At 39.9% G+C, this 8339-nt stretch overlaps 1 protein-coding gene across 3 annotated transcripts in view; it reads left to right on the forward strand.

Annotated features, from left to right (window-relative positions):
• Positions 1-8339, forward strand: part of Sgcd (sarcoglycan delta) — a 645238-nt gene that overhangs the window by 224757 nt on the left and 412142 nt on the right. The gene's annotated exons all lie outside the window — the stretch shown is intronic.

Here is an 8339-nt window from a genome sequence, read left to right on the forward strand (position 1 = left end):
TTTTTTTTTTTTTTTAATAAATATATCAGACCCTTGATTCTTTGTTACACCACCCCAGGTATAAACATTTGAATGCCAGTGACCACATGCTTGGAACTGTCAAAATCATTGAGAATGATGGCTTTTGAAAATTTCCTATCAATTATTTTTGACAACAAATTAGCCTCGTGGTCATGTAGACTATGACAGTGTTTTGGCTATTGAGAATTTATTCTGCTCTGATGGCAAAAATAACAGAAAATCTTGTTTTGTTCTTTGGGAAACACAGTCCTACTGCATTTTGTATACAGGAAACAGATTCTCTATGTCAACTTGATTTGTTTAGAAGCAAGTGAACACTGAAAATAGCCTCATGAAGGAGTAGTGCCTTGTATATATGTGCTCTCAGCTTAATGCATAAGTGCACGGGCCTTTGGAAAGGGAGAGTTCTATAAGTTTTCATTCCTTTATTCTCACATTATGGCAACCTTTTATTTCTTACTAAAGGATGCTTTGGTATTTCACATCACCTTTATTTTTATTTATTCATTCATGGAGCAAATACATGCCTATGTGATACCTTTTAGCTGATCCTGCCATTCAAGCAGGTTTTAGACAGTAAAGCTGAGCCAATATTTAGAGAAATGACATATATAAACAAATTAAGATCATACTAGCCAATGTAAAATAAAACTCAACAAAGTCATGGAAATTACTGTTGTCTTGTGCTGATGAGGAGGGTACATTTGGAAATTGACTCCTTTTTAAAATTCACCCCATAGAGGTAGGGAAACCTCTGGTGGAATGTGTTGTATTGGTTTAGATTCATTTTGCTGAGTTATTCTGCTTTTTGGAGTATACTAGATGCATGATTATTACAAAGCGTGGGGAAAAGTTGTTTTTCATCATCAAGCAATAAATATTTACTTTGTAACTATGACAGTTCAGTCATGGCTGTATGTTTCCTGGAATTTTAAATCAGATGATCATTGCTTAGCTTCATCTACTGCTGTGGTTTTATGGCCTTTGCAAACATCTGATATTCTTACGCTCATCTCTAAGGCTCATCTGATCCCAGCCAGAATTTTTGTCTTCGTCTCATTCTCAGCTCCACATCACCTGTTTCAAGCCAGTTGTGTTGTTGCCTTTGTTTACATCAGAGCTGTGGCCCTTGGTTTCTCCCATCTACCTTCCATTGCTGTCTTCACTTTGGTATCCTTTGAGTCTCAGCTCAAATGATATCTTCACAGACCACACTCTTGATAGCCTTTCTCGATGGGGTACCTGCTACCTTGCTACCCTCTAATACTGCTGCATCAATGTTGATTTAGGCACATTGTCACAATTCCTTTCACTTCTTTATGAGTTGACAATGTCCAAAGTGAATACACTATGAGCTTCAAAAAGGGAGGGTAACTAGGTACTTTTAGTACCTGAGAACCTAGTACAGTAGGTATGCAATTTGACTAATGCTCTGTAATGATTTGATGGGTGTGTGATGCATGAAAAGCATTTAGTATATTTAGTGGGAGATGGAACTGGGGCTAAAAGTGGTAAGTTCACTGTCATCTTCCTAGAAACACAAATGAAATAGTAGCATTGACTGTTAGTTATCTCTAGGAGAACAGGGAGAGAACATTGACTCACAACATGAACTTGGAAGACAGGGAGTCAGGAAAGCCAGGTAGTAGTAGAAGTGTAAAAGCAGAGCCCTGGGATGGCCAGATCACAGATGCAGAAAAGAAATAAAGTCTGAGGGTGGGAAGGGAAGTTCCCACTTTCTAGAGCTTCAGAAGGCCAAGAATAATGAGCATTTTAAGAGGTGCATTGAATTTTAGTGACTTGTTTTTAAATGTACAATTTCTGGTGGATGAAAACATGTCTTTCTTAGAGCTAACAAGGATCTGGGAATTCTGGGTAGCAGTGAGCATAAAATGAAACAAATAGACAAACACAAAAAAATACACTGAGGGGTTTCCGTTTCTTTGAAGGCCAGCAAAGATTTGTACCTGTTTAGTCATCAATATGCCAAAACTATGGAAAGTCTCACATTAGATGCACTGTACTTAATCTATGCTTGGCTTTATTAACTGCTAAATAACCACAATGATGATCATGACCACCTTGGAAATTTTCTATTGGGATGTGAGAATTGCTGAGAAAAAGACTTGGCCGGAGTGAAAGGACTCAATGAAGTTGTTAGTTTAAAAAAAAAACAAAACCAATTATTCCATTCCAGAGGGAAAAACAACACCTCTAAAAGTTAATTTAAGAAAACTGCTAGATGAGGGTGACAGCAATGAAATCCCCAGGATAGGCACATGGCCAAAGGATGAAGAATGAAAAAGGTGTTCATGTAGGAAGGGCCAGCAGAATCCAAGCAAAAATACCAAAGAGGGCAAAGATGGGCCTGGGTTCATTTCTGCATTGGGCTCAATTTGTGACTTCAAAGCATGTTCCTCAGTGTACCTCTATCAGTATCTATAAGGTTTGATATTTGTTAAAAATACATATTGCTGAGGTGCACCTCAACCTTACTAAATTAGAACTCTTCAAGTGAGATATGAGAATCTGCGTTTCACCAGGGAGTTAGCTCAGTGGTATAAATAACTGCTTGGCAAGGGTGAAGTCCTGAGTTCAATCCCCAGTACCCAAGAATCTGCATTTTTCAAGAGTAATTCATATGCATCCTCAGTTCTGCAGAACCACTCCCATGGAGCAGGCAGTGGTGCACCCCCGAGTCCAGCTTGGCAGCAGTGCCCATGGGGGTGCTACACAGAACGCTAGGCATACGCTGAGGTCACTGCATGGGCAGAACCAAGAGGGTCTGGGATTTAGGAGGCAAGTGCTTCAATAATTTGAGTGGCTGCTTTAAAAAAAGGTGAAGATTAGGAGTGAAAAACCTCAGTCTAAACCAAAAGTATGTATTTAGAATGAGAAATGAAATTAAAGTGTTAATTTTAAAACACGACATTACAAAATTTAGAACAATATTGTTAATAATTAAGTGTCTCGCGTATTTCTACAGACTTCATTTGCATAGTATATGACCACCTCTTCAGATGACATCAATGCAGTGAGTGACGGTGGCATACAGTTGATAGAAACATAATTATCTCTTATGGAAGTTTTGACACAAAATTTTTAATTAGTGATTATGATGCATAAGGTTTGTAGCCTTACACAGAGAAACACCTGCTATACTTAATCTACAAACACAAGCGTTCTGATTCTATTTTCTGTGATTTCTATGAAAAAATGTGTAGAGCATTCATAATTATATATAATGAATTGGAGATGCTTGACAGAAGAGAATTTCTGTAGTGAATAGACATCAATAAAAATTGAATCTACGATTAAAATTGTACTCACCTGAAGATCGCCTGCTCACATTCGCAGCCCCATAGTATTTATGGTGCTGGGTACTGTGGGTCATGTTCACCTTGCTGTGGGTCCTTTTGCTCTGGTACCTTTTTGACTTTCTGCTTGGGGAGTTTGTGTTCCAGATGGAAGCAGTGTTCCTGGAAGCCGCAGCTACACCAGCAGAGCGGGTGGTGGGGTCTCTCTTCAGCATGGTGACTGTAACCCTATAAATATATTCTATGGTGCCTGAGGCGTGCGACTCTCCTCAGGACTCCCAAGCACCTGTGAGTGTTCTGAAGCCGCCTGATGGGAAGGGATTTCAGAATAGAGAAAACAAAACAGGGTTTAACTAGTTGAAATTAACCAGCTTATTTTTTCCAGTTGCCGAGAAGTGTGGGCTTGTACATGCATGACTGGGGCCCCTTCCAAGAGCTTGGGGCCTGTCCACATAAGGTCTTGAGACTTAGCTTTCTTCTCCACACAGTAAATTTCTTCTGGAAAGGAACAAGAAAAAATAGAGATTAGACATTGTCCTTCTTCTTTCTGTCTTTAATGTTTCTACATATTTTGGTTTTTTAGTACAGAAATGAATGATCTCAGCATATCTAAATCTTCCCTTTTGTGTAAGATTATTGATAACAGATGTACTCGTTACCTTATCGTTGCCTGGCAAGGCCGTCTCTCATAGCCAGTTGCAGGAAACTGCTCACTCCTGTTTCTTATTTAGTTTACAAGTTGGAAACTGTGGTATTTGCTTCCATGTGGCTCATTTGTTTAGTTTCAGCAAATCGGCAAGGGGCAAGAGCTTAATGAAATATGAACAGACTACTACACCATGTAACATGGCTTCTGATTCTCTGTGACATAAAGGAGACCTTCTACTGCCTGGCCTCGATTACCTGAGCTAGCCAGTAATGATACTGGAGAGAAATGGTGTTGCTTAGAAGCCCAAGGATTCCACAGAGGTGCCATAACGGTATCCAGACCCTCATTTCTGCTTTTTAAAAATGTATTTGGTACAGGGTCTCACTACACATCTTGACTCATAGTGGTTCCCCTTGTTTTCAGCCTTCCCAGTGCTGGGATTATAGCCATGCACTGTCACACCTGGACCCGGTGGCAGGCTCAGCACACCTGTGGGTGGGACTGGTGCAGCATGTGATGTGGGGGATTGAACCCTGATCCCTGGGCTTGCATAAGCAGGTGCTTAGTCCATTGAGCTATCTCTCCAGCCCTAAAAACCATATTTTTTAATTAATTTTATTGAGAGACAAATAGCAATGAAACATTTTCAAAACAGGTTGATAGGACAGTTTCAATAATTAATGCATGGCATATTGTTGTCTTCATAGTGGTTATTCATAGTACAAGATACAGACATGATATCCTGTCTACAAACACTATTAGTATAAATCTTTCTTCTCATTGAATTAAGAGAAAGTAGTTGTATATGTATCCTATTTTGTATATACAGATACAAAATGGTCCTTCCTTTGTATGCCCTTCTTTTGTTTAGTTTTGTCGTAGATGGGTATTCCATTGCCATTTAAATATTGTAGATACATGAATTCAGCAAAATAATCCAATATAGTCCAGTAGTCCATAATAGTAGTGGGTTATCCATAGGACTGGCAATGTCAGAAGTTGTTGACTTGAGCCTTTTACAGCTCAGCACATAATATGGCTTTACTTTTTTTTTTTTTTTTTTTTGCGGCGGAACCAGGGATTGAACTCAGGCCCTTGCGCTTGCCAGGGAAGCGCTTATTCCACTGAGCCATTTCCCTAGCCCCGCTTTACTTTTTATACCTCATTAAAAAACATATTTTAGATGTGCTGTAAAATGCTTAGAGTCATGTGTAACTTTTCTCATAGCCCCAGATTCTACTGATAGACAGGAGAATTTTATGTGCTAAGTTTCTGTTGGATTTGAGTGCGTAGTCAAGGTTGCATATCATTATTGTAGACTGACAAAGTCAAATCTACCCTTAATATTATCTGGAGAGATTTCATGGGTACTTTCCCTGTGATTCTTAACTGGAGTTCCCAACAGCTGTAGAGTGATGGCGATGTGCATCTAGGACTGAGAATCCCTATTGAACTGATTACTAGATCCTGTTAAATTCTAAAAATCTATGAATAAAGAAGAAATCACAACCCTGGTGTGCATATCCCCAGTCTCTCTCTCTCTCTCTCTCTCTCTCTCTCTCTCTCTCTCTCTCTGTCTTTGGTGGCTGTGTCAGCCTATCTTGGGGGCATGGCTGGTGTGGCACGTGGTGCTGGGGATTGAACCACAGTCCCTGTGTGCTGGCCTAAACTTACATAAGCAGGCACTTTAGACCACTGAGCTATCTCGCTGGCTCCCAGCCTCTTACACTGATTGAACATATCATCTAACTAAATGTTTATATCCAACTTATTTAATGATAGTATTTTGCAGCAAGTTATAGAGAAAAGACAACTGCAATGGAGGCAGAATCATAAGGGTCCTACATTGATGCGTGTGGCTTCTCACCATTTTTCACACCTGCAAGAGTCAGGGTGTCCTTTGGGTCACTGCTTTATCATAATCCAGTTAGCCAAGCACCAGTGGTTTCATTCTCCAACTTTAGTTCAGTTCTTCCATAAATTAGAAAACAAACCAGAGGACGTTGCAGGTAAGAGGAAAAGAGCCTGTGATTATTTTGATGTACTTATTTATATTAGTACATGTACAACGTAATAATGTTTACACTTTGTACACGTATATAACTCATCTTTTTTTTTTCTTTGCCCTTTTATTTAAATGCTAGCGGGGCCGGGGAGATGGCTCAGTGGAATAAGCACTTCCCTGGCAAGCGCAAAGGCCTGAGTTCAATCCCCGGTTCCACCAAAAATAAATAAGTAAATAAAACCGCTGTCTATTTAAATGCTAGCTTTTGGGACACTTGTCCAAAAGGGAAAACATTTACCCATTTAATTTTGAGATCATAATAAAGCAAGCAAAAAAAAAGTAGGGATTTCAGTTTCTGACCTTACCATCAAGACTCACTGCCCCCCATCACCATCATCTCTTGAGCATGCAGGGCACATCGTCCCCACTCTTGGAGCTTACATTCAAAGACCTTCTCTACAGAACACATCTTAATTCTTTTCTGTCAACCCCTTTCCCAACAGAGGAAGATCTTTCTACTTCAATATTCTATTTAAAATGTGATTTAATGGAAGATAAAATTTCAATTCCTTTTGACTTTAGAAGATACTTTCTAATTCTTAGTGATTTGGGTGTATAAAAAAGCCAGTGAGTGATGACTCTATTGTGTTCTCACCTTCTGCTAACATCCCTTACCTAAGAAGAGGTTTGAGGAGCTGAGTAATGACGAGATCATCCTACAGCATAAAGCTTCCTATCCTCAAACCAGTGTCTGGAGTCTGAAATGGAAATTTGCAAGAATATGAGGACCTCATGACACTGTTGGGCTTGGACTGTTGCGTGCTCCCAGATGGTGGTAGAGCTAGCAGTGAATAGGAACTCATTCATTTGCTCATAATCTTACATTTACATTTCTGTCCATCCTATAAATATATATTGGTTCTGATTTCAAATTTCAGCATTAAAAGACAATTTGGAACAAGGCAGATGCCAAGTATGCCTGGGGGGCCACATATTCTATGGGACAGGTTTAGATTTTATGTGTCTATTTTGCTGATTCTCTCAAATAATGTTTTAAACCTCTAGAGGTTGATCTAATAGCCAAGGTTATGATTTGGGGGGCCTGCATTTTGGTTTGTCATTTTGGCACCCCTAATTTAATTGCTGTTGGCTTTGAGGAGAAAAAAGAGTTGCAGCACGCCTGCATGAGGGCCAAATGAAGTGACAATGCTCACATCAAGGCTGTGGAGCAGGCTGAAGGAGAACTTGGGGGGGGGGTGTCACATGGCCCAAGAGCCAGGAGGGAAGAGCAATGCCGTGTTGTGAACACCACATGCCCACGTCCTGGGTACCACATCTGTGCATTTCAGTTGCAGCAAATACTCCTTCACAGCACTTGTTTGCAATTTTGTTTAATGGGAGCTATACAGATTTGCTTGTCCTTAACTTTTTAAAATTTTCTTTGACTTTAGAAAATTAAAGAAGGAATGATCATATGGATCTGTGTGGGAGACTGACTAGTCACACTAGTGTAAGGATCATTTTTTTCAACAGCGGGGGTTTAGCAGTTTCTTCACTTTTAAGGGGATTGATGCATTGCTTGAGGTTGGCCAACATTTTTATAGTTTATCTCACTACTGTGATTGATGTCTAAGTACTTCCTTTTTCTTCAGCCCATAAGCTCCTCCAAAGTAGGTGCGCATTTTACTTGAATTTTATGCTCCTTTCCTTTACTAATAAATAAGTTGACAGCAATTAGTGTTGCCTGCCTGACACAGACACATATGGAGGGTCGCAGGATACTTAGTACTCTGTCACTCGCCGAAGATTTCTAGGTCAAATGCCGCTCAACTATGGGGCCACCAGATTCCTCTTCCACTGCAAAGAGGACAGAAGTTTCCAATGGGTCATTTTACTACCAACTGTGAGGCGATACCACTTGATGGCCTTAAAAATTTTGTTTTTAGTTCTCTCCTAATAAATTATGCAAATAATATCTTTATATTAAAAAGAAAATGTTTGAGGATTAATTTATTTTCTTGGAGTAATTCCAAGTTTTACTTTGGGGTCTGTTATAAGTTTCTGGCAAGAAACTTCCAAGTTGGAATTCTGAGTCACAAGGAGAATGACTCCCTTGGCATTCCTTACTTACCTCTTGGTGTATGTGCTGATGTAGGCGACTCAGGTACAGGAGGAAAGAAGACTGTGTGACATGGGAGGGCCGGAACAGCCATCTAGGGGAGCCAGCTCTGTCTATAGAAGGTTTTAAGTTGTACGAACCAGCCGTTCATCAGTTCTCTTCATCAGATTCAGTGGTCCAGTTCGTCGGTCTGTCGATCTGTCTGTCTATCTGTCTTTTTCTCCCTCT

The sequence above is a fragment of the Octodon degus genome, unplaced genomic scaffold (genome assembly GCF_000260255.1).
Source record: "Octodon degus isolate 3935 unplaced genomic scaffold, OctDeg1.0 scaffold00029, whole genome shotgun sequence".
Classification (NCBI taxonomy): Eukaryota; Metazoa; Chordata; class Mammalia; order Rodentia; family Octodontidae; genus Octodon; species Octodon degus.